The following is a 26,640-nucleotide window of genomic DNA, read 5'->3' on the forward strand; positions in this document are numbered from 1 at the left end:
GTTCTTGTGCATCTAGGTTAACACACCTTTGAAATACCAGAAGTAATACCTCTCAAAGGGGGTATTAACTCTCAAGAAAGCACATAATCTTGTTAATTATTCTGTAATCCAATCCCAAGCTCCAGGTACATTTCCTCCTTATTTCCAAAAGCATAAAAGAAGATGCAAAACTATTATTCTCTGGAGCATTTGAGATCTTACTCCCTGGCATGTCATCAGTTTGGCTCAAATAAACTCTTGTAAAAGTTTTTAAAATAAATAAATATAATACATATACCAACTACAACATAACGGTTAGTTAGTGGAGCAGGGGGGAAAGGGAAATTGAGGAACCTATATGGTAATAAGGTGTCTCTCTACATTTACTTGAAGTGATGTAATATTAACACTCAATACACTGTAAAAGTTTAAGTATGTATATTGTAAGCCATAGAGCAAATATAATAAAAAAGATAGCTAGCTATATCCAAAGGAAAATATACACATTAAAATGTAATATTAAGAAATATTTAAACAATTCAAAAAAAAAAAAGGCAGGAAAGTAAGAATAGAAAAAAAGTAAGGGAAACCAGAAAACAAATAATAAAATAATAGGCCCAAATCCAACCATATCAATAATTACATTAAATGTAAATCATCTAAACACTGCAATTAAAAGAGATGATCAGGTTGGATATTTTTTTTAAAGCCCTAACTATGTGTTGCCCAGAAGTAAACCATTTTAAATACAACATAAAAAGATGAATAAAAAGGTAGGAAAAGATATATCACTGAAAAACTAATCAAGAGAAAGCTGGCATGTCTATATTAATGTGAGACAAAATAAATTTCAGAACAAAGACACCACAAGGGACAAGGAGAGATAGTACATAACAATAAAAGATCAATTCATCAAAAACATCATTCTAAATGTGTTAGCAACAGAGCTTCAAAACATATAAAGTGAAAATACACAGATGTGAAAGACGAGGCAAATCCACAGTTATAATTGGAGCCTTCAATGCTCCTCTCCCAGAAACTGGAGAATTAGTCGAGAAAACCAGTAAGAATATACAACACCTAACCATGTTATTAACCAACTTGACACAATTGACCAACAATGCACATTAAATGTGTGTGTGTGTTTTTTTAAATAAGTGCACATAGGACATTCTGGGGCAAAACAAACCTTAACAAATTGAAAAGAACTGAAACTTTAAAAGTATGTTTTCTGACCATAACTGAATTAAAATGTGCTATATAGTAGCTCACTCTGTTACCTTTTGGTATAGTTTCACTGTTTAACTTGGCAATTTCATTCAGCCAGAGTATATTGCTACATAACCAAGCTGACTTTGTTTCCAAATTACTTCAGAGATTAGTAGTGACTTAAGTGCTATTAGAGAATGTTTTGGTGCCCAATACACATTTGAGTATCAGTCATCATTTTCAATGGAAATAAATCCAAAAGGCAAGAAACTGTTAACATATCTGAAATGTGTTAGAATGGAACAACAGTTTCATCTTGGACGTTTAGAAAACTTAGGCGGCAATTCTTTAATTCTGAAGAATTTCATTTTTTTTGCTTGATGTAAGATCTGAGAATTGCTATTTCAACTTTTCCTGTTAAACATTCTTCTTGTAGTCTTAAGACCTTGAGCAATGAGTTTTATCATAATAGGGCAAACACCTTTGAAAGCAAGATAAAGCACGTAATAAAGCAATGGTCATCAAATAAACCAAATGCATCAACTGTGAATTGGGCAGTAAATGCTACTCCTGCACCAGTGACTAATCATATATTCAAGTAACAAGTATGGCATTTTCTGCTGACAAATGATTTCTTTTTTAATATATATTTTTATTGATTTCAGAGAGGAAGGGAGGAGAGATAGAAACATCAATGATGAAGGAGAATCATTGACTGGCTGCCTCCTATGTGCCTCCTACTGGGGATGGAGACAGGACCCAACCCAGGCATATGCCCAATGGGAAGTGAACTGGACCTCCTAGTTCAAAGGTCCAATGTTCAACCACTGAGCCACACCGGCAGGGCTGACAAGTGATTTCTTAAAGGCAGACTATCGTGTCCTAACATATGGTGACAGGAGATTTGACTCTGGGTGGTGGGCACACGGTGGAATATACAGATCTTGTAACATAGAAACCCACACCTGAAGCCTGTATGTTCATGTTAACCAATGTCACCCCAATAAATTTAATAAAAACAATATTAAACAAAAAAGGCAGGTTATCACATAAAAATCATAATATAATTAGCATCTTCTTATTACAAATTATATTTTAGGGAGAGGCTGAGGTCATCATTGGATTTGAAATATTTAAAGTGGATATAAAACTGTTTCAGCAATGCAGACAATTAAGTGCGTCCTTGTGGGCGATGGTGCTGTTGGTAAAACATGTCTTCTGATATCCTACACAACAAACAAATTTCCATCTGAGTATGTACCTACTGTTTTTGACAACTATGCAGTCCAGTTATGATTGGTGGAGAGCCATATACTCTTGGACTTTTTGATACTGCAGGGCAAAAGGATTATGACAGATTACGACTGCTGAGTTATCCACCAACAGATGTATTTCTAGTCTGTTTTTCAGTGGTCTCTCCATCCTCATTTGAAAATGTGAAAGAAAAGTGGGTGCCTGAGATAACTCACCACTGTCCAAAGACTCCTTTTCTTGCTTGTTGGGACCCAAATCGACCTCAGAGATGACCCCTCTCCGATTGAGAAACTTGCCAAGAACAAACAGAATCCTATCACTCCAGAGACTGCTGGAAAGCTGGCCCGTGACCTGAAGGCTGTCAAGCATGTGGAGTGTTCTGCACTCACACAGAAAGGCCTAAAGAATGTATCTGACGAAGCGATATTGGCTGCCCTGGAGCCTCCAGAACCGAAGAAGAGCCGCACGTGTGTGCTGCTATGAGCATCTCTCCGGAGCCCTTTCTGCACAGCTGGTCTCAGCATCATACTAAAAGCAATGTTTAAATCAAACTAAAGATTAAAAATTAAAATTCATTTTTGCAATAATGACACATGCCCTGCACCTACCCATATGCACTCGTGTGAAACAAGGCCCATAGATATGGTCCCTTTCTTCCTCTCAATACTAGGTAATTTTGAGTAATTGTGTATTGTCAGAAAAGTGATCAGTACTAGTATTTTTGGTTTTTGTTTTGTTTAAAGGCAAGGCATGCTTGTGATGACTCTGTAACAGACTAATTCGGGTTGTTGAAGCTGTTCCCAGGTTCCACTCTGGAGAGTGATCTGAGACATGTAGTTTGTTTTGTGTGTGTGTGTGTGTGTGTGTGTGTGTGTGTGTGTGGTGGGAGGGGAGGGGTGTGTGTGTGTGGAGTTTGTTTTTATTTAGCCATTTAAAAAAGTCATTAACCCCCGGGTCCGGGTGAGGCCACGAGCCCCTGGGTCTGGGAGAGGCCACGCCCCCCTGGGTCCGGGTGAGGCCACTCGCCCCTGGGTCCGGGTGATGCTAGATCCCGGGTCCGGGTGAGGCCGTGTGCCCCTGGATCCGGGTGAGGCTGGGTCCCGGGCCCGGGTGAGGCCACGCGCCCCTGGGTCTGGGTGAGGCCACGCGCCCCTGGGTCCGGGTGAGGCCGCGCACCCCCTGGGTCCGGGTGAGGCCACATGCCCCTAGGTCCTGGTGAAGCCATGCCCTTGGGTCTGGCCGAGACCAAACCAGAGGGAGTCGGACCTGCATTACCACCATTTGTCCACCATCCAGAGCTGAGAGGTCAGTGCCGACATGTACTCATAAGGAACTGGTGGACATTGATATTGGGTCTCAAAAGAACTGTTGGTCCAGAAAGAAACTCACTACAGACTGATTCATTTGCCTGTCAGCATAACTATTATTGCTCGTCTCACATTCAGTTCTTATAAGTATATCTCTAGTGACACATGATTTCGCTCATCTAGGGGAAATGATGAACAACATAGACTGATGAACAACAACAGAACCAGAAACAAGGAGGCATCGATCGGACTATCGGGCCTCAGAGGGAGGATAGGGGAGGGTGGAGGGAGGGGGGAGAGATCAACCAAAGGTCTTGTGTGCATGCATATGAGCCTAACCAATGGTTAAGTTCAACAGGGGGTTGGGGCATCCATGGGGAGGGGTGTGGGATGGGAATGGGGGGATGAGGACAAATATGTGACACCTTAATCAATAAAGAAATTTAAAAAATAAAAATAAAATAAAATAAAATAAAATAAAAAAGTCATTAACCATTGGACAGCCCTTTAGGTGAGGAGGATGTAGTGATTCCACATTCCATTTCCTAGATCTAGTTTAGAAAACATGTTCCCCGACGGTGCTCTTAGGAAGGAGTATAGTAAATGCCTCATTTAATAATATACTCCTTTTTGAAAGTTGCCTGTTCTCTCCACCCTTGAGTAGGTTCAGTATTTGATGAAACTCATGAAAGTGGGTGGAACCTGTCTTGCCCCTCCCCTTTTCTAGGATGCACTATATACATGACTTTCAAGGAAATTTGTTAGCCCTTTGCTGATTTTTTTTTGAAGTTAATGTCTAACTTCTTTCACTGATAAATGAAGAAAAGTATTGCACCTTTTGAAATATATCAAATGGATTAAGTACATAATTAAAAAAAACATTTTTTTCCTTGTTAGTCAGTCTTATATGCTTAGCATACATGTGCAGCTTAATAGTGTGTGATATGGTGTTCCTAGAACACAGCTGAAGACCTGGTATATATGAGGGGGGCTAGAAGACAGATGTCTGTGGAATGATTCCCATCCTCTTCAAGTTATGAGGATGGAGACCTGCTTCCTTAAGAAGCTAGGGGTGGGGTGGGGGTGGGGAGAACATTTAACCTGGGGACCAGTCAGGGGAATCCCCTTATTTCTGTTTTGCATGAGGAACCCTAGAGCAGCCAGTTGAGGTTCTCTAATTTAATAAAAATCATGGAGGGAGTCTTATGAAGACTCTTCATAAATGTTAATAGGGATTCTACCAGCTTATTTTGGTTGCAGTTTCCAACATTTTTAAAAATGTTTAGGTAATATTCTCCACCTTCCCCAAATCTGAATTCTTGTAGTTTCATTAGTGTTGAACCAATGCTTTCTCATGTCTCAATTCTATGTATATGCATTCTTTTCAGATGTATTAAATGAACAAAAAACAAAAAAAAAGCCCTTCAAAAATTATATTTTAGAAGGAATAATATACCTAGAAGAATTTTTCCCCACCAAGGAGTACCTAGTAATCTCTCATGAAACTCTGCTTGGAAACGCAATTTGGGAATGCTGCCTTAAGGTTTACTTTGACGAGTAATTCCATGTTATATATATATATTGATATATGCTCTGGAGTAACATAGTGTTCTGCAACTGAGGAAAACATTGGTTCGAGAAAAATATTTAGAAATACAGACCCCTGGAATGTGAGATGAAAACCAGAGCTTAAGAAAACACAAGAAATACAGAAACACAATCGAATGAAACCGGGACCACATAGAGGAATGGATCTCATTTACAACTGGGTTTGAATGTGTGGTGTCAGGGTTTAGCTCTGCTTGACAAGTTGGACTGTAACATTTCTGGGGTGGATCCCTTCCAAGTGCCCGTTTTAAAAATTCAAGGGAGAGCCAACGTTTGAGGTCTTGGAGCACGGCTCCTGTGTCTTTTCAATACAATGAAAGACCAGTAGGGGGAGAAACTCGGAGCAAAAAAATGGGCCCTAAGCAGCAGTGATCTCAAAAGGCAACAGATCCCATTACAGGGCTCTCGAGCAGAAAGAGGCTTGTGTGGTACGCAGCACCAAAGCACCACCTGGAATCTCTGATCTACAGCCAAGGTGGCTTTCCTGATGTCTCCGTGGGCACTACGCGAAAAAACCGCACTCCTTCTGAACAGTCACAATTACATCCTACAAGCTGATTCAAATATGAAAATAAAAGGGGGGTGGGGTGGGTATTGCAAATAAAGGTCTCCCCTGAGTCAAAGTCTTGCAGAGGGCTGTGGCCGTGCATTCCTTTCGGGACGGGCTACAACTTAACCTTTCGATGGCAGAAGGCAGGACCTGCAGCAACGGTTGACGAAAGGCTTTCTTTCTAAGATCGAGAGCCGCTTCTGGTTAGCCACCAACAAGCGGCGGTTAGCCACCGCGCCCCCTTCTCTCGCCCCCGAAGGAGAGGAAACCCCATTTCCTCTACGGGCTTAAAGTGAATGAACTCACTGGCTCCCGGTACCCGCCTTTCTTCCTCTCTACCCCAGCCCGCCTGATGCCCGAGGAAAAGCGATCTAAGACACGCGGGCTGTCCGCGGGTGACACACCACCTCCCCCCCGCAAAAGGCGTAGCGCCGAACAAGCGCGCGCCAGCAAAACAGCCCCAACACCGCCCCAATTCCGGGGCGGAAAAGCGCGGCGCAGCCGCACCCGCGCACCGTCACCCGAAGTGCCCGCTTCCCTCTCCCGGCCTCAGCACTTTCACTTCCTCCCTCCAGCGCATCTGCTTCCGGGGCACGGAGGCCCCGCCCCTCCTCGGCTCCAACCCTCCACGGCCCGAGGAGGGGGGGAGGCAAGGGGGTGGGGATGAGCTCGTTGTTTGTTTACACGATGTGAGCGGAAAAGGAGACCAATAAAGTTTATTCTGGAAACAAAAGGGGAAAAAAAACAGGGGTGACAGAGAAAGGAGACGGGGGCGGGGGCGTGCGGCGGGGGCTCGCCGGGAGAGGGAACGAGAAGGAGAAAGCGGCAGTTCCGGTGCCGCCGCCGCCGCGGCCGCTGAGGTCTCGGGCTGCTGCCGCCGCCGCGGCCGCTGGGGCTGGGGCCGCCGGCGAGGCAGGGCTCGGGCCCGGCCGGGCAGCTCCGGAGCGGCGGGGGAGAGGGGCCCGGAGGCGGGGGCCGCGCCGCCGGCTCTCCTCTCCCTCGGCGCCGCTGCCGCCGCCGCCGCCGCCGCCGCCCGCGGGGCTGGGACCCGATGCGGCTGGAGCCGCGGAGGCTGGAGCAGCTCCGAGCGTGAGTAGAGCGCGGACCCGCCGAGCGCGGGCGCCGTGGGGATGGGGACCGGGTGGGAGCCGGGGACTCTCGGGCGCGCCCGCCGTGCTGGGCGGGGGCTACCCCTGTTTGTCGGCCGCAGCGAGTTCGCCTGCGATCGCCGCTCCCCCTGCCTGGCCTGCCACTGGCCTCACCCAGATGCAGACACCAGGGCTCCCTCGTTTCTCCCCGCCGCCGCTGCCTCGCTCCTGGTTTCCTTCCTCTCCCATTTTTGGTGATGGGGCGGCTTAGGAACTGAGGAAGTGCGCCCAGGGCCGCCGCCCCGGCCACGGGAGCTCGGTCCCCCTCGCCCCCTTGCACGCCCACCCGGCCCGCGGGTGGCGGGGCTGCGGCGAGTACCTGGGCGGGAGGGACCCCGGCGCGGAGCCGCGAGCTGGTCCGAAGGGGCTGTCAAACCTACGGACCACGGCCCCGCCAGCCCGCGACCCTGCGTTTGCCTCGTCCGGGTTTAAATCGCCCGGCTGGGGCACGGAGGAAAACCGCACCCCCACCCCGCCGTTCCCCTCCCACCCTTCTTCCCGAGGTTTTTTTGTTTTTGTTTTTGTTTTTGTTTTTCCTTTTGACCGTGACAATCAAACGTGTGGATCTTTTCATTCATAGACCTGAGTGAGACATTGTCTCGTGGTTGGTGTCTTTACTAAGTCTCTTCTGTGATGCTGGTTTCATAACTCCTAAGTGGTTCGGGAAGACCGGGGAGCGCCGGTGACCGCGGCCCCGGTGGTTTATTTTAGGATGCTAAGGGAACAGGGGTGATGGTGGCTGGTTCCTAGACTTGGGAATCGAAAGCTACTTTTCTTAGATGTCAATAATTGGAGAGCTGTTTACATAGCTCCCTGCAGGGAAAGGGAGCGCAATGAGGGGAAGCTTTTAGAAAACAGCCCGCACATTCTTCAATGAAATAGAGCTGTGATTTCGGTGGTTGTTTTTTTTTTTGTGTGTGTGTGTGTGTGTATGTGTGTGTGTGTGTGTGTGTGTTTTTTGGGGGGGTGGGTGGAGGGTGGTGAAGCTTCCTCATTTTAGCGCTGCGCCTTTGTGCACATGCAGAACATGGGCTGGTGTAATGTTTTGAATCGTAGTTTGAGAAGCCTGGGAGAACCCCTAGAAAACTTGGGTAGGTAAACTCCTGGTAACTCAAGTCGGGTGTTTTCTACGGGCTGCATTGGAACCACTGCGGGCAGTATTTGGTCGCATGTTTCCCTGCTTAGAAAGTAGATTCTCTGGTTATCTGCTTACATCATTGCACGGTACAAAATTTATGTGCTGGATTGCCTGTTAAGAAAAGACCTGGAAATACTTAGGATACCATGCTGCCAACTTAATTTGGATGAATTAGAACACAAGCAACTACAGCATAAGAATTTGTTAATATGTCTGTGTGTTCAAGTGTTAAGATTTTTTTTTTTTAACTGAACTATTGAATTCTGGTTGACAGCCTAGCTCTCTATCTAAACCTCACATGTTCTGGAAAATTTTAAATATCAGATTAACTGTTCTGCAGTGTCATTTTTATCTGAAGATGATCCAGTGATGTGTGTGTATGTGTGTTGGGTTTTTTGTTTGCTTGCTTGCTTTTTAGTTTTCTCAGTTTGCGTTTTGAGATAAAATTAAATAAAATTTCATCAATAAGTTTTTTCAGAAGTATATCATTGACTGAGTATACAGTTTCAAAGGCATTGCTATCAGTTTTAGTTGAAGAATTAAAAATGAACCACATATACATGCAGAACAGTTTTTATATCAGTTTTTTAAAATTATAAGTAAATTAGATATAGCATTAAAGAGATATCGCTAAATATAAATACTGTACTTAAACTGAAAAGTTACATGAAAGTGTATATTCTCGTGGGGCTAGGTGTATATAAAAAGGAGACTGTAAAAGAGCAGTGGCTTTGCCTGGTTCTGTGTGGTGCACAGTCCTTCTGGAGGCAGCGCTTCCTTCCTGTCAGGATAAGATCCTCTCCATCCCAAATAAATATTCCCTTAAAAAAAACCCTACACTTATAAATAAAATACCTATATAATAATGTAGATCATAATAACTTTTTTCATAAAACAGTTTACTTTGTGTGTGACTTTCCTTGTTAGTACCCTTTATTGAATAAAGATTTTTAAACATTCACTAGTACCATTTAAAAAAGACATTAACTTTGTTGATCTGTTTATTTGAAGAGCTAACTTAATCCCCATTTGATCCCTTTAACAACTAGAGTAGCCTTAAAGAATCAGTTCTTTATTTTATTATTTAGTATCTTGAATGCCAATGTAGGGTTGCTTCTTTAAATGAAGCATCATAAATGATTTCATCTCTGGTGAAAATATTTATGATCTTAAAAATTGTGCAACTTTAGCAGCCTAAATCTGGTAATATCATGGTTTATATTTTATTAGCACAGTTATGAAGCTGTTAAGTATTATTTATCCTGAGCTATACAACAATCCCATAAGTAAGGCAGTATTACTATCTCTGGGAAATGATATTTTAATCTAAGGCCAGACAGGTGTCAAATGACAGACTTGTTGATAAAAACCAGTGTTTTCTGATTCCTTTTGCTATATCATACCATTTCTAACCTGCTTTTTAATAGATAAAGAAACTAGGGACCCACAGAAGTTTAGTTAGTTAATATAATCTTTTCTTTGCAATATATTTCTGATTCCCTGTATAGCTTAAACAGTGGTTTTTAATCCTAGCTGGTTATTAGAATCATCTGGTTACCTTTTGAAAAATACCAGTGTCAGTCTCATTCCCAGAAATTCTGATTTAATTGGTTTAAGATGGAGCCCAGACATCTGTTTTGTTTGTTTGCTTTTAAAGTTCCCCAGATAATTCTAGTAGACAAGATTGGAAAGTCCTTGCTCTCAAGGACCTGTATGATTTGGTTCTTTCTCTAGGTACATTTCTCCTCCCTTATACAGCTCCTCCTAAAGTATATGTACACTCCATACCTCATCCTTAACTAGCTGACTCCTACTCATCTTTCATTATCACCTCCTTGGACAAGTCTAGTCTGGGTTAGGTGTCCCTGCTTCCTGTTCCCGTAGCATCTTGTACTCTCACCATCATAGCATTGACTCACTGCATTATAATAGCCTATTAGTCTGTACCCTCCACCAGGATGTAAATTCCATGAGGATAGGGACCCCTTTTATCTCACATACAGTTGTATTCTTACTGCCATGCACAGTAGCCAGTATAAAATAGGCACTTTCTTAACTGAATAAACAAGCATATTGACAGCTGACTTTACAATATGTAATAATTTATAAACACTAAGTTTTTATTCTTGCCAAATACATTTAATAATTTTGGTCACTAAAAATGTACATCCCTGAACTTGTCACACATATGAATTTCATTTGGAGATGCGATGTTATAAATTCCATGCAAATTATATCAAGAATGACACTCACCCTAGCTGGTTTGACAGTGGATGATAGAGCGTCAGCCTGTGGACTGACAGGTCCCGGGTTCAATTCTGGTCAAGGTCACATGCCCCGTTTCGGGCTCCATCCCCCGTAAGCGGTCCCGTGCAGGAGGCAGTGGATCAATGATTTTCTCTCATCATTGATGTTTTTATCTTTCTCTCCCTCTCCCGTCCTCTCCGAAATCAATAAAAAAATATACATATGTATATATATTTTTGGGGGGTGGGGGGAAGAATGACAAACACACATGCACGCACACACACACTCACATGCACGCGCGCAGAAATAAAGAGCATTATTATCCACTAACTGCACTGGAAATCAGGAGACTTGAATTCAAATCCCAGTTTCACCATAAGTGTTGTGTACTTAGGCAAGTCTCATTCTCTTTGGACCTCAGTTTTCTCATATGTCACACAAAGGAATTGTACTGATGCTTTATGTGGTACTAGTGTTTTAGCCTTAAAATCCTATGAGTACTAAAAATATTGGCTTTGGAATCTGAAGCTCCTTGATTGAAAGTCTGACTCTTACAGTTAGTGTCACGATTACTTTGGACAGATGTCCTGTCTGCTTAATGGGAGTAATTGCTACTCGATAGAGCTGTTGTTTTTTTAATTAAATGAGATATATAGATCCAAGAGAGTTTTTATCCTGGATCACGTGTTTAATAAAGGTTCATTTCCGTTCCCCTTCAGAGGTATTAGAGCTAATGAATGAACTTAGCTGAGATAACATACTCGGTTTGTGTAATAAATCCTATTTTCCACTTTGCTGGCTGCTAGTGTTACAGTTGTGACTAAGGAGAGACCAAAAACCTCTCTGGCTTTTAGTTTCATTTTACTAGAATCCCATTCCATTGTCAGACACCAAGGTGTTAGTCAACCTGCTTGGAAAATAATTATGCCTAGAAGTAACCTTGCACACAATGTAATAATACCTCTGCTGAAGTTTCTTGATATCTTGATAATTTTTGTATAAATTAAATTGACTTGCCTCAGTTCTTATGTTTATGTTTATAGGACATCTTTTTAACAATCCTTTTGGGGAAAATACTATAATAAAAATTAAAAACTGTGGGTAAGAGAAACTGAAGTATTAGGGTATAAATAAGAAATGTGAGGCAAAACTGAAGTCTAAGGATTCAACTTGAAGGCTTGAGAGTTCCATCATTCTAAAGATGACTCAAACTGAGATATACTGATATGTATCTTATTCACACTTAATCCTTTATTATATGAATCAACTGATCCTGATTGAGGAAGTTTTAGGTGTTCTTTCTCCTCTCCCTAACTATACAGCTTGGAGAGTTTAAGGTTAAAATGCTTCCATGGCCAGGTAGCTCAGTTGGTTAGAGAATCATCCCCATACGCTAAAGGTTGCAGGTTCAATCCTGGCCAGGGCACATACAAGAAACAACCAATAAATGCGTAAATAAGTGGAATAACAAATTGATGTTTCTCTCTCTCCCCTTTTCTCTCTAAAATCAATCCATTAAGAAATTAAAGGTAAAATGCTTCAATAAAAAGTTTGTAAGTTTGTAATAAAAGTAGTAGCTTAGAACTTTTCCTTCAAGTTTAATATTTTTTAAATTGAAGCTGTATAGAACTCTGATCTGGATGGCTGAGAAACTAAATTCCAATACCAAACTGCTACTTTGTATTTGTGTATGGGGGAGAGGAGAAAGATTGTATCACATCCTTGCCTCTTTTTCGGCATTGATACAATAGGAATTGTAATATGTTGCTTGTCAAGTAACTCATATAATTAATTAATGAGACAATTTAAATGATCCCAAAGTGCATAAAATTATTTAAGAAATAATGTATATATGATCATCATTATTTTAAACTTATATCTAATACAAGAATAACATTTTTTGTATTTGGCCTGAAAATTAAATATTCGTTTCTTCTGTATCATTTTAGTAGTTAGCTTGATAATTTATATCTAAATTACACTCTTTTATAAGAGGTTAAGTTCTAGTAACTTTTAGCATATAATTGCAATTGTTAACAAAGGAATCTTTGTATCAGGGCCAGCATTGCCATTTGAAATAAACATGGGATTTAAAAAAGAGTAAGAATTCTTACAAACCAGGCTTACCTGGTACACTTATGAGTTTAAATATTTGTGTAGTGGAAACCAAAGAAGTCAGTGTTGCAATGTGAAAAAAGCTGCATTAGGACAGAATCCTTCTGCTCTGATCACTTCTTTGCCTAACTCACCAGGAGTTAATGAGACTCAGTGGGGAGATATATCTTATACTATAAGATACTATAAAAATCTAAGGCAATATTATGAAGATAATTTTAAGCATAAATTTTTTAATAGGAGGAGTCCATGTTTGTATTCAATATTTTTAAATGTGGTTTTATTGATTTTAGAGGGAATAGAAGGCAGAGGGAGGGAGAAACATAAATCTGCTGCCTTCTGCATGCCCCTGCTGGGGATCAAGCCCAAAAACCAGGCATGTGCCCTGTCTAAGAATCACACTAGCAACCTTTGGTGCATGGGACAACACTCAACCAACTGAGCCACACCAGCAGAACTGTATGCATTCTTATTTCCTCAGCACCTAGCATGATGCCCAAATGTAGGTAATCAGTAAGCATTGATGTTTTTGGAGTACAATCATAACTGAGAATCAGAATACTTTTCTATTATTTACTAGCTATATTCTTTAAAAATATATATATAATTGATTTTTTACAGAGAGGAAGAGAGAGGGATAGAGAGTTAGAAATATCGATGAGAGAGAAACATGGGTCAGCTGCCTCCTGCACACCTCTTACTGGGGATGTGCCCGCAACCAAGGTACATGCCCTGGACCGGAATCGAACCTGGGACCCTTCAGTCCACAGGCCAACGCTCTATCTACAAAGCCAAACTAGTTAGGGCAAGCTATATTCTTTAAACTATCTGAAAAGCAGGTAAATTGCTATGTGCCAGTCTTAGTTCATCATTTATTAAGTATAGATTTGAAGCATATAAGAAATACTTTTCTGAAGGTTGTTAACTAGTTATATATTTTTATTGATATTTGGAGACATTTTTTACAAAGATTGATAGGTTAAGGGGAGGCTTATGCTAGGGTGAAAAGAACACTGGATCAGAAATCTGAAAATCTGGGTTCTGTATTGAACTATTAACTAGCTGTTTGGTCTTAGATCTTAACCTTTCAGCACTTGTTTCTTCACCTGCAAAATTTCCAAGGTTCTTTACAACTCCCAAACTCTATGAGTATAAACTCTATTTCTAGCCCTTGCTGGGTAGCTCAGTTGGTTAGAGCATCATCTGGATACGCCAAGGTTGCAGGTTCAATCCCCAGTCAGGGCACATACAAGAAGCAACCAATGAATGCATAAATAAATGGGACAACAAATCTCTTTCTCTTTTCTCTCTCCCTCTCATCAATAAAAAGTAAAATAAAATCATAAAGTCTATTTCTGATTTCATAGAAGATGAAAGCAAGCCACTTCTGGGAGGATAGTTTATCTCAGTTTGTGGTATTTTCAGAAGCTAAAATAGTTTTATCTGCCTGTTTATAAATTTGTATGCATTTAAAAATGTTTTTATTGATTTTAGAGAGAGAGGAAGGAAGAGGGAGAGAAAGAAAGAAACATTAGTGATGAGAGAATCATCAATTGGCTTTCTCCTGCACATCCTCCACTGGGGATCCAGCCCACAACCCAGGTACACAACCCAGGCATGTGCCCTGACTGGGAATTGAACCGTGACCTCCTGGTTCATGGGTCGACGCGCCACCGCTGAGCCACACCAGCTGGGCTAAATTTGCACATGTTTTAAAGGTCCTTATGTGAAATTCTGTGGTCAAGACATGCTGCCATCAGAAAAAAATGGACTGGAAGTTTTTGTTTTTTTTCTGAAACCACCAGTGACTGGAGACTCAGACTTACTGCATGCATGACCATTTACTTACTAGCACTGAGAGCAATTTAATAACTGACAGGCCTGGAGTGTAGGTCATCCATTGCACACCAGTTGTCAGGGTTGTAAAGGCCAGCAAACCTGTCACAACACTCCTAATAGCCTCTGGCCACTGTCCTTGTTAAAGACTTCTAGGAAAATATGTTCCATATTTTCCCTAGGTAACTCATCCCACTAGATCAGGCATCCTCAAACTACGGCCCGCGGGCCACATGCGGGTGTTTTTGCCGTTTTGTTTTTTTACTTCAAAATAAGATATGTGCAGTGTGCTTAGGAATTTGTTCATAGTTTTTTTTTTTTAACTATAGTCCAGCCCTCCAACGGTCTGAGGGACAGTGAACTGGCCCCCTGTTTAAATAAAGTTCGAGGACCCCTGCACTAGATGGTTATTAGAAAAAGTGTAATGTTGGAAACATAATTCCAGAGGCATAGTAAGCCTTTTTTTCTAGATGTATCCTCTGTTGTGCAAATACGTTCATGGTTGACAAAAATCATTGTCCTTGATCGGAAACTAATGGTGTTTGCTATTGATTTGTTGTTTCTATAAATGTTCAAATTACTCACCTTCAACTTTTGAATGATTTTTAACCAGCAAACTGTTGGGGTATATACTTACTTTCAACAAGCTAAGCATATTTCTGTAGCTTATTTTTCTTTTAGAGATTGTACTTTTCCAAGTAATTTTCTGATGGACTTACTACAGGGGTAGAGCTGAAAGTAATATTCCATCTTGAAGCAATTTACTGCCTTTACCTAAAAGCAAGTGAATTATATTTGTTTTTCCTTAAGAAGTTAATGTCTTGCAAGTGCAAAAACGTTGGAGTTCTTTTTACTAAATAAGTAACTATTCTGTGAATATAGACTATGGAGTGCATTATCAAATGTAAAGTAGCATTAATGGGAAATATTGTAGGGAAAACTATTGAAATTAGGTATTGCTATAAAGCTCAATCTGAAATCAAACCATACATGACAGCAGAGGAAGAAAAATTTATGTTTTCAAACTGTCATTTTTATACTTATAAATATTAGTAGTAAAAATCATTTCCTTTTTTTATTTAAATCATTTTTTATTTTTCAATTACAATTGACATACATTATTATGTTAGTTTCAGGTGTTCACCCTAGTGATCAGACATTATTTAACTTACTAAGTGATAACCTCAATAAATCTCGTACCCATCTAACACCATACATAGTTATTAGAATATTATTGACTCTATTCCCTATGCTGTACTTTACATCCCCGTGATTTTCTGTAATAACCAATTTGTACTTCCCCATCCCTTCACCTTTTTCACCTATCCCCCAACAACCCTCTCATCTGGCAACCATCAAAATGTTCTCTGTATCTATGAGTCTGTTTTTATTCTGCTTGTTTATTTTGTTTTTTAGATTCAATAGTTGATAGATATGTATTTCTATTTTAATGTTTATACTTTTGATCTATTTTCTTTTTCATTTTAAAGAAGACCCTTTAACATTTCTTGTAATATGGTTTGGTGGTGATGAACTCCTTTAGCTTTTTTTTTTTCTGGGAGGCTCTTTATATGTTTTATTGTTGTTGTTTCTAAGTGATAGCTTTGCTGAGAAGAGTAATATTGGTTGTAGGTCCTTGCTTTTCATCACTTTGGGTATTTCTTGCCACTCCTTTCTGATCTGCAAAGTTTCTGTTGAGAAATCAGCTGGGAGTTCCCTTGTATGTAACTAATTGCTTTTCTCTTGCTGCTTTTAAGATTCTTTTTTTGTCTTTAACCTTTTTGTATTTTAATTATAATGCATCTTGGGGTGGGCCTCTTTGGGTTCATCTTGTTTGGGATTCTCTGTGTTTCCTAGACTTGTATGTCTATTTCCTTCACCAGATCAGGAAAGTTTTCTGTCATTTTTTTGCAAATAGGTTTTCAATTTCTTGCTCACTCTCTTCTTCTTCCACCACCCCCATAATATGAATGTTGGTATGCTTGAAGTTGTCCCAGAGGCTCCTTACACTATCTTCATTTTTTGAATTGTTTTCTCTTTTTGCTGGTCTGATTGGGTGTTTTTTGCTTCCTTATACTAGTATTTCAAATCACTGATTGTTCTTGGCTTCATCTACTCTACTGTTGGTTCCCTATAAATTATTCTTCATTTCAGTTACTGTATCTTTCATCTCTGACTGGTTCTTTTTTATGGTTTCCATGTCCTTTTCTATGCTGTTGAAGTTCCTTGAGCATCCTTATTGCCATTGATTTGAACTCTGCATCTAGTAGATTGCTTGTCTTCATTTTTTTAGTTTTTTCTCTGGAGTTTTGTTCTTTCTTTGATTTGAGACATGTTTCTTTGTCTCCTCATTTTGGCAGCCTCCCTGTGTTTGTTTCTGTGTGTTAGGTAGGGCTACTATGCCTCCCAGGCTTAGTACAGTGGCCTAATGTAGTAGGTGTTCTATAGGTTCCAAGTTGGGCACTCCAAGTGTGCCTCCTCCTTACCCAACATGTGAGCTGTTACACCCTTCTGTTGTAGTTGAGCCTTGATTGCTGTTGGCACGTCAATGGGAGGGATTTACCCCCAGGCCGATCAACTGCAACCACTGACCACTGTGGAGGAGGATCAGCTGTGCAAGGGCCCACGCCACAGAGTAGGACTTACTTAAGCAGGGCTCTGGTGCCTGCTAGTCTGCCCCTTGAGTGTGTCACTTGTGGAGGCAGTTGGGTGGTGCTTGGACATGGTCTGAAGCTGTCCACTGGGTGCACTGGCTCTGGAGCCTCCTGGGAAGTGTAGGCGAAGATCAGCCACTGCCTGTGCTCTGCTCAGGGCCACCTGGCATGGGCTACAAATGGCTGCTGCTTGTGCTGTGCTTGGAAGTGCCAGGTGGAGGCCAAGGTGGGAACCAAGGCTGGCTGCTGCTAGTGCCAGGCTTTGGGCCACTTAGTGAGAGGAACAAGGCACACTGAGGCCAGATGCTGTTTATTTGAGAGATTTTAGGAAAATCTGAAACATGAATGGAGACAGGCTATTCATATGGAAAAACCACTGGAATCAGCTTGGGTGGGTCAGCAAGTTGGGTGGGGTCTCAGGGAATCACCACGGTGGGCAAACAGTGTGAGCCATGTAAATGAAGACTCAGTTATGTCTCCCACCTGCCAGCTCTGTAGGAAGATGGGGGAAGGGGTCTCAGAAAGGGGCCTCTGATAGCACTTTTGTATGGCAGAAAGTTGTGTGCATACCCCCCCCCCACCGCCTCCCCCACCACACACACACACACACACACACACACACACACACACAGCTCTTGCCCTCCTGCCAGACAGTTCATTTCCTCATCATATGTCTCCCTGGTGCCTTTCAAGCTGCTGTCCCAGCTGGAGCTCAGGGGGAGTGAGTTCGAGTAAGTCCGTACACAAACCTTTTAAGAGGAGCTGCCTGGGACTCCAACAGACTCTGTCTTAGCCACAATCTCTGTTGGTTTTTACAGCAGAGCTGGAAGCCTGAGCTGGGGAGCCTGTTGTCAGCTTGGACCCCTCCCTCAGCCCAATGGAATCTCCCCAACTTTATAGATAGATAATCACAGAAGTGAAACTTAAATGCAATGACAAAGTTTTACTTTTTCAGTTAGCAATAAGTTTTTTCTGATGGTGGTGCTGCTGGTGAAGGTGCCATGAAATGTGCTTGCTCAGGTATTCCTATTGGCAGTCTAAATTGTTTTAATCCTTTTAGAAAGCAAGTCAGCAATTTTTGTGCCTTTAAAATTAACGTATTTTAATCTCATATGTCCATTTGCAGCATTATATATAACTAAAGGCCCAGTGCACGAAATTCGTGCACTGGTAGGGTCCCTAGGCCTGGCCGGTGATCAGGGCCGATCAGGGCCTTCCTTCCCCCGGCTGCTGGCTGGGGCCTACCTTCGTTCTGCGCCACCCCCTGGTGGTAAGCGCATGTCGTAGCGAGCGGTTGAACTCACAGTCGGTCGAACTCCTGAGGGGACAATTTGCATATTAGCCTTTTATTATATAGGATAGTGGAAATTTTAAAACAGTTTAAATATTCAACAAGTAAGCTGCCGGTATCTCCCATAGCAATAGGTAGTCATAGAAGGCTATTGTTTATGAAGAGTTTACAGTAATTAGAGGATATATTTTTGAAGTGAAAATAGCAAAATAGAAAGTTATTATACTATTTGAGCACAACTTATAAGCCAATATGTATAGAAAAAAAAAAAGCTGTAAAAGAATACATTAAAAAATGGTAATAATGGTTGCTTCAGGCATGTTTTTCACTAATTTGTTTTCCTCATTCTTCTGTGCACCACTGTATTTCGAGTAGGTACAGAGCACAGTCCTAGATATTAATAGACACTTCAGTCAGTATTTAAGTGAATGAATTTCTGTAAGCATGAATTACTTTTACATTGAAAGAAATCTGAATACAATCTACATCTAAATTAAGAAAAGAAGTGTGGGAAGCACTCTAGAAAGAAACCTTGTTAATATTATCTTACACTTAGATTTCCAGAATTCAAAATGTTTTCACAGTTCTATTTTGTATGATCCTTTTCTGTTATTAACATTACTTGCCTAAGTTAGAAATTTCTGTTGACCTTGACTCTGACCTATCAACTCCAACTGATCATCAAGTTTTGTGTTTTTCTTCTTAGATATGTCTCCTGATGCCACCTCCATCCTTTCATAGTCACTGCCTTAGTTTCCTTCTTTCCATATCACTGCAGATCCCAATCAATCCACTTTTCTCTTTTACTTTCCACACTGCTGCCAAAATTAGCAGACATGTAAGTAACTAGAGGGATTTTCTGAATGTGCTATAATAAATAGGTTCTGTAGAAGAGAGAGATTGACACTGCTTTTACACAACTGCCAAAGTATCACCCAAAAAATAAAAAATTAAAGTTCAGTAATTCCTTATCGCCTGCGTTGCTGCTTCTCAAGCCTTGGGTATATAAGAATCACCTGGGGGAACCTGTCAAAATGTGAGTTACCCAGCCTGGCCGGTGTGGCTCAGTGGTTGAGTGGTTGACTCATGTACCAGGAGATCACCGCTGGATTTCGGGTCGATCCCCAGCAGGGTACGTGCAGGAGGCAGCCGATCAATGATTCTCACTCATCATTGATGTTTCTATCCCTCTCTCCCTCTCTCTGAAGTCAGTAAGAACATGTTTAATAAAAAGCAATGAAATCGGGGGGGGGGGGGGGAGTGAGTTACTCAGACCCTACAAAATCTGATTCAGTTGATCCACGGGCCTGGGAATATGCATTTTAACAAGCCTTCCCATTCTTGGTCCTCATGCATCTGATCCCAGGACAAGGATTTGAGGAACACTGACCTTGGAATAAAGTGCAAGCTCATCAATTTACTGTAGTTCTCCTCATAGTTTGGTACCAGGCCATATTTCTGTATGCATGTGTTTTTTATATTTTTTCCTCACTGAACACCTTACAACCCAGCCATTTTGAAGTGCCTCAGACTTACCTAGGCCTTTCTAGACTCCTGTGCTGCTTGTGCCCATGTTGTTCCTGGCGCTCAGAGCCCCTTTTATTATGACTGCTTCTACCCAATAACTGTGGACCTGGCACACTATCTTCAGCTTCTGATAATCTGTATACAGTATTCCTGGACTCGTTCTCCTAGGTGGAGTAGGTCTCTCCCTCCTCTGTATTTCCCTAGGTTCTATTTATTACAACAAACACATACTAAGTGTTGCTTACTTACATATGTGTCTTCCTCAATAGACTATGAGCCTCTTGAGGTCAAGGATTTATCTTGTCCCTCTATCATAATCCTGGCACGGAATAATTGCGTAATAAATGTTTGTCAGGTGATTTTAACTGTCCAATAAAGAATGCAAGGAAGGAGTGATTAGTCTCATTTTTCAGTGAGAAAATAGGTCTCTTATTATTAAGCATTTGCCTATAATTACTCAGCTTGTAAGTATAGACTTGAGATTTATACCCAAGAAATCTGGCTTCCCTTCTGACTTTGAACTTTACAGGAAAAGTACAATATCACAGTAAAATTACACACACACACATATTCCTTTTTAAGCTTCACTCTCCCCCTCATCCCCCTGCTCACATATTAACTGATCTTTTATCATTTTGGGGAGAAACAATATTTTAATAAACTTTTTCATCAGTCCTATTTTATAAAATAATACCTAGTCACCCAAAGCAGGAACTAATTACTGGGTATTAAACTGTCTTTCAGTTTCATAACCACCTCCTATACTCTGCTTTGTGATACTTATTTGTATCTCTTGCAGAAATTTGGGACCTATTGGGGTAACCACAAATACTTTTTAAAAGTTAAACTCAACTGATGTTTATGTAGGTAACATCCAATTCTGTAACAATTAAGACAAAAGGGTATATATGTATAAGTATTCAGTGGGTTTCCATCATATTTTTTAAAGCTTGATTTCCAAAGTTTAGACTTCAGTCTTTAGGTGTTGATGGAAATCAACCACCAGCTGCAGAGTTCAGATTCACTATGCCATAGAATACATGTAGCTATGGCTTAAGCCAAATGTTAGCAATGAAATATTTAGTAGCAACTGTTCTCTTAAAAGAAACATTTTAGATAATTAGAATCATCTTGTAATATCCTTATACCCAGCTGTCAGCTTTTTACTTTTTCTGCCAATATTTCTAGAACTGAAATCAAGAAAATGGAAATTAGGGTAGCATACTTTGAAATACACTACACACTTGAAAAACTTTTATATCTTATAAAGATTTCCAAATAGAGTTCCTCAGTCAGTGTCTCAAAAAATTATAAAAAGCAAATAGCTAAAATAACCCTCTCAAATATTAAGTTGAAAGCTATACATTAGTAAGCAATAAGAGCATTTGAGGAATTGAAGAATGCCTCTCTGATAGCCACTGGACTTGAAGATTATCAAAGTAAACTTGAGCATTTTAATTTCACTTTTGAAATTTCCTGCTACTGTTTCACTTTGCTACCATGTTCTATCAGCTTCTCACTATATCCTTCCATCCTCCATTTCTTTAAAAATCTTTATTGTTGAAAGTATTACATATGTCCCCTTTTTCCCCCCTTCGACCTTCGACCCTAACCCTAACCTTCCCCACCCCCCACCCCTGTTCCCCAGGCCTCACCACCTCACTGTCTGCGTCCCTGGGTTAGGCATATATGCATACAAGGTCTTTGGTAGATTACCTCCCACCCACCCACTCACCCTTCTCCTTCTTCCCTCTAAGATGCCTCACTCTGTTCCATGCTTTCATGTCTCTGGATCCACTCCATTCATCAATTTATTTTGTTAATTAGATTCCCTATCATGTGATACTTGTCTTTCTCTGACTGACTGATTTCACTTAGGATGATACTCTCCAGTTCCCGTCATGCTGTCTCGAAGGGTAAGAGATTCTTCTTTTTTACTGCTGCCTAGTATTCCATTGTATAAATGTACCACAGCTTTTTTATCCACTCATCTACTGATGGGCACTTGGGCTGTTTCCAGATCTTAGCTATTGTACATTGTACTGCTATGAACATAGGGGTACATACATTCTTTCTGACTGGTGTTTCGGGTTTCTTAGGATATATTTCTAGAAGTGGGATCACTGGGTCAAATGGCAGCTCCATATTTAATTTTTTGAGGAAACTCCATACTGTTTTCCATATGGCTGCACCAGTCTGCATTCCCACCAGCAGTATACTAGGGTTCACTTTTCTTCACATCCTCGCCAACCCTTGTTATTTGTTGATAGTAACTATTCTGACAGGTGTGAGGTGATGCCTCATTGTCATATTAATTTGCATCTCTCTGATGATCAGTGACTTTGAGAATTTTTTCATGTCTCTTGGCCATCTGGAGGGAGCAGTGTCTATTTAGGTCTTTTGCCCATTTTTAATTGGATTGTCTTCCTTTTGTTAAGTTGTATGAGTTCCTTATATATTTTGGATATTAACCCTTTATCAGATGTACCTTTGCCAAATATGTTCTCCCATACAGTGGGCTCCCTTTTCATTTTGTTGATAGTCTCTTTTGCTGTGCAGAAGCTTTCTATTTTGACTTAGTCCCATTTGTTTATTTTCTCCTTAGTTTACTTTGTCCTAGGAAATGTATCCATAAACGTATTTCTACAAGAGATGTCTGAGATTTTGCTGCCTATGGTTTCTTCTAGGATTTTTATGGTTTCCCAACTTACATTTAAGTCTTTTATTCATTTTGAGTTTATTCTTGTGTGTGGTGTAAGTTGGTGGTCTAGTTTCAATTTTTTTGCATGTATCTGTCCAATTTTCCCAACACCATTTGTTGAAGAGACTGTCTTGACTCCATTTGTTAAATATTAATTGAGCATAATGGCTTGGGTTGATTTCTAGGTCCTCAGTTCTGTTCCATTGATCTATATGCCTGTTCTTGTGCCAGTACCAGGCTGGTTTGATTATGGTGGCTTTGTAGTATACCTTGATATCTGGTATTGTGATTCCTCCAACTTTGTTCTTCTTTCTCAAAATTGCTTCAGGCCAAAACCGGTTTGGCTCAGTGGATAGAGCATCGGTCTGCGGGCTGGAAGGTCCCGGGTTCGATTCCGGTCAGGGGCATGTGCATTGGTTGCGGGCACGTCCCCCGGTGGGGGGTGTGCAGGAGGCAGCTGGTCGATGTCTCTCTCTCATCAATGTTTCTGGCTCTCTGTCCCTCTCCCTTCCTCTCTGTGAAAAGTCAATAAAATATATTTTAAAAAAAAATTGCTTCAGGATCTTTTTTGGTTTCATGTGAATTTTTGGCGTATTTGTTCTAAGTCTGTGAAATATGCTGTTGGTATTTTAATAGGGATTGCATTGAATCTGTAGACCGCCTTGGGTAGTATGGACATTTTAATGACGTTGATTCTACCAATCCATGAACACAGAATATTCTTCCACTGAGGAACATTGAGAAATAGACTTAGATAAGTGAAAATACATACTTGAATAGGAAGACTGTCTTGTGAAAATTTCAGTTCTCCCTAAATTAGTATAAATCAAAGGTTCTCAATCAAAATGCCACCAAGTTTTGCTTTGATCTTTTTTTTGAACTTAACAAAATTATTTTAAGTTAATCTGGTATTATAAACCAAGTTTTAATGAGAAAGGAAGGCATTTGGGCTAAATTTAAAGGATAGGTATGGTGGAAATAGCAACAAATAGAAATATATGTAAAAGAAAATCATATACCCTATTTACAAATGCAAAAAAGAAGATTGATCCAGTAAGGTTAGAGCTTAGAGGGAGCTGGGGGGTGGGGAGAGAGGAAGAGGAGAGCACAGTTGTGGTGAGGCTCTGCGTTTCAGCCATACGTAATGTGTAGATACTAAAGTCACCATATCATTTTAATTGGGTAGCAGTGTGATTAGGTATGTAGTGACACTGTGGATAATGAATTGGGGAGTGGGAATCCTCTAATGACACTGGTTAATGAATTGGGGAAGGGAGAAAGTGAATAATGTGTGCTTCCAGATCTTTTTGTCTTAGTGCATACTGCCCACTTTATCATTCTGCCCTTCTCCTCATTCTGTACCTGTCAGAAATCCTTTTCATTTATTAAGTGTGACTCCCTTACACACACACACACACGCATACGCACACACACACGCAAACACACAATTTCTCCTCTAATTACTACATTCTGCCTTATAGGTTGGGTAATAAAGTTTGGAACTCTGTCCTTTTCACATTCATTTATGTACTGTACACATATGAATGATATTTTCCCCTCTCTTTTTCATTACACATGCCTTCACTTTGTCAGTGTCTTATAGATAGCAATTGCTTAGTGAATGCTTGTAGAATTAGAGACAGGTCAGTATTACACATGAGAACTATTTAGGGTTTATACATGATAGAGAAGATGGCTAAAAAGAAAAAAAAAGTGATGAATTTGAGGGCGATTTAATGGGTGGAAATGACATCATGCATGATGAATGATAATTCCAAAGATTCTAACCTTGGAGATTGAGAGAGCAGTGATGTCATGAAAAATGCCCACATTTGAGTAATTAACAGATTAAGAGATACCAACAAAAGAATAAAGGAGGCCAGAAAAATTATCATAGAAAGATTATTTTGACTTTTATTGGGGAGTTTTGGGGGGGCTTTAATTACATCATTTATAGCATCAATAGGTCCTTACCTTTGTAACTTTGACCTTTTAATAAGAAAAATGTTCTTTTATTTTTTAAAATATATTTTTGTTGATTTTAGAGAGGAGGGGAGAAGGAGAGAGGGATAGAAACAATAATGATGAGAGAGAATCATTGATTGGCTGCCTCCTGCACGCCCCTTACTGTGGATCAAGCCCACAACCCAAGCGTGTGCCCTGACTGGGAATCAAACCATGACCTCCTGGTCCATACATTGACACTCAACCACCGAGCCACACTGGCCAGGCATTAAGGAAAATATTTTAAGATGAGATATAAAATATGGACCTGAAAACTTTTCAACATTTAATAATTTGGAAATAAATATCCACTTTTAGAGTATTTTCTATGTTTATTGCAATGACTTCGTAATAGATGCTGAGTCAAATAGTAAAGGAGAAGTTAGAGTGTGTGTGTGGGGGGGCGGGGGGGCATATAATTTATCCTGGGAAAATGACAAGCTGACAAGACAGAAAAACTAAGGACCAGGACTGAAAATGGCTAGACTCAAGGTTTTTTTCTGTCACCACACACCAGATATAGAGAGTAGTAAAAGCAAACAGATGGACAGTTATGCTAGTTTTGAAGTGTTCACATAGAGAAAAGAAACATTCTGTTCCTTTTATTCAGAAAAGGAATTTCTAGTCTAAATTACTGGTTTCAGTAACATTTCATATTCTGATCAAAGAAACATTATTTTTTTAACCCTGGAGATAATGACTCATGCTTTTCTCAGAATTTTGCTTTTGTGGAAACTAAAGTGCAGTCATAAATACAGCACTGTTATTTGTATCTTAGTGCTAGTGATACTGTTGTGAGTAGACTACTACATTAGTATTGTAAAACCCATTTTAACAAAGGAACCAAGCACAGGTTTTAATTAGTCAATTTCTAGAGATGTGAAAGTAGGTTTTTTAAACTAATAAGCAAATTATAATGATTTTTTTCAATTATGCTATAAAAATAGAACCCATACTTTCATCTTAAAAAACAACTTTATCATTTTGAGGGTCTTTGACAGAAGGTCAATTTCTGACTTCTAATAATGACAGTGAAAATATTATAAATAAATTTTCCTGTCTCTTCCTCTTGCCCCTCACAATTGGTATGAGAGTATCAAATTATAATCACATTAGACCATAAATAATTATCAAATAGAGATTATTAGTATTAACTAGATGAAGTTAAAAGCTTATGTTCCAGTTTTAACCTAATCTTTCAACTTAAGAACTAAGCTTTGGGTGTGCTCTTTATGTACCATAATAGATGTTCTCACTGTGAGTTTTTATCACATCAAAATTCTCCATCATGTGTCCATCGCTGCAATAGACATTATGGGGAGACACACACAAAAGTGTCTGTTGATGACCCCTACAGCTCTCCAACCTTGGGACTTGCCCTTATCTCTTTACTTCAACCTTTGCAGTCATGCCCCTTCCTGGGGTACTATTCATGAATCATAATGTGTGAGGCAGTTGTTGGAATAATAGTTGGGATAATGACATGTTAACTAATTTAAAAGTTTTTATCAGTTGATACATTTTTAAGGAAGCACTTTAACTTACTGCATTATTATAAGGTAATTTATTATTTAACTGTATGCCTTAGGTGGTCAACTGATGACATATTGAGCATTAACGAATGAACATGTTAATATTGTACTTACTGATCATTTATGTTGCTGTTTTTACACAGTTACACCCATTTCAGTTTGTTATTCTCATTTCTCTCATTTTAAGCTATACTAACTATAATTTCCCAGGTACTTGGTACATTGTACTACATCAAGTATAAGTGAAACAATAAATATTTGAATGGGCAAAGTAAAGACCATCTCATAATCTTCTCTCCCATTGTTCAATACATTCTGAAATACCTTGCCCATATTGTAATAGCTAAAAAAAAGTTGTATTTTTTAAAATATCTGTGACTTGCCTAGTGGTGTGGCTCAGTTGGTTGAGCATTGTCCCATGCACCAAGAGGTCGCAGGTTCAATTCCCAGTCAAGGCATGTGGCCGGGTTGCCAGCTCAATTCCCAGCAGAGGGCATGCAGAAGGCAGCTGATCAATACTTGTTTCTTATTAATGTTTCT

General features: G+C 40.2%; 1 protein-coding gene and 1 pseudogene across 2 annotated transcripts in view; both read left to right on the plus strand.

Annotated features, from left to right (window-relative positions):
* The first annotated feature begins 2,293 nt into the window (after nt 1–2,293).
* On the plus strand, nt 2,294–3,089 carry LOC307094502 (cell division control protein 42 homolog; annotated as a pseudogene). Its single transcript has one exon. The product of its transcript is annotated as a cell division control protein 42 homolog (transcript).
* Nucleotides 3,090–6,610: 3,521 nt separating this feature from the next.
* Nucleotides 6,611–26,640, plus strand: part of PIK3CA (phosphatidylinositol-4,5-bisphosphate 3-kinase catalytic subunit alpha) — a 79,721-nt gene continuing 59,691 nt past the window's right edge. Inside the window, exon 1 of the mRNA XM_079762660.1 lies at nt 6,611–6,996. The gene's annotated coding sequence lies outside the window, so the exon portion shown is untranslated. The remainder of the gene's footprint in view (nt 6,997–26,640) is intronic.

Source organism: Cnephaeus nilssonii (genome assembly GCF_951640355.1).
Source record: "Cnephaeus nilssonii genome assembly, chromosome: 3".
Lineage (NCBI taxonomy): Eukaryota > Metazoa > Chordata > Mammalia > Chiroptera > Vespertilionidae > Cnephaeus > Cnephaeus nilssonii.